Source organism: Capsicum annuum, chromosome 11 (assembly GCF_002878395.1).
Source record: "Capsicum annuum cultivar UCD-10X-F1 chromosome 11, UCD10Xv1.1, whole genome shotgun sequence".
Classification (NCBI taxonomy): Eukaryota; Viridiplantae; Streptophyta; class Magnoliopsida; order Solanales; family Solanaceae; genus Capsicum; species Capsicum annuum.
The window spans coordinates 88,771,270-88,771,651 of NC_061121.1; positions in this window are offsets into that span (position 1 = coordinate 88,771,270).

Here is a 382-nt window from a genome sequence, read left to right on the forward strand (position 1 = left end):
GCATGGGCCTCTTAAATCTCAAATGGAAGGTACTGATTAAGAAATGCCTCATTTAACTCTTTCCAAGTAGATGAAGGTGCATCGATACCCCTAGATAATTTTTGGTCTCCATACCATAATATAGCCTCTTCTTTTAATCTATAGGCTGCTAGCTGAATGGTCTCTGTACATGATATATTCATGACATCTAGAGCCCTTTTGATTTGATCAATAAAGTCCTATAGGTCATCATTAAGATCTGACCCGGTTATTGTTATAGGATCCAATCTAAGAAAGTCCTATGTCCGTAGGCTAGCTGACCTATTTGCACCACTAAAACATATGGTTGGAATAGTTTGTCCTTGAGCTTGTCCAATAATTATATACGTGAACAATTACATCA